We start from the raw sequence: 366 nt of genomic DNA, 5'->3' as shown, positions 1-366 counted from the left end.
TGGGTGACGGGAGGCAAAGTCTATTCGAGTGCACGTTCGGACGCGCGGCCGGTGACAGATTTCTCCTGGAAGCGGTGTTATGCACAGCCAACTCCCTGGGTCTATCCGTCGGTACGGCTGGCACTTAACGTCTTCCGCTGGCGATGTTATGCACAGTCAACCAGCAGTTTCAGTCAAGGTACCCAGCAACGTTCGTCAAAACGAGGGCGATGTTATGCACAGTCAACCCGCCGCCAGACAACGCCGCTGCCGCACCACGTACTGTATACGACAGATGTCTCCTGAAAGCGGTGTTATGCACAGCCAACTTCCTGGGTCTATCTGTCACGGTTTGGCCAGCACCTAACGTCTTCCACTGGCGATGTT

Source organism: Anoplophora glabripennis, unplaced genomic scaffold (genome assembly GCF_000390285.2).
Source record: "Anoplophora glabripennis isolate ALB-LARVAE unplaced genomic scaffold, Agla_2.0 scaffold1265, whole genome shotgun sequence".
NCBI lineage: Eukaryota > Metazoa > Arthropoda > Insecta > Coleoptera > Cerambycidae > Anoplophora > Anoplophora glabripennis.
Note: the sequence above shows the minus strand (reverse complement) of the source record.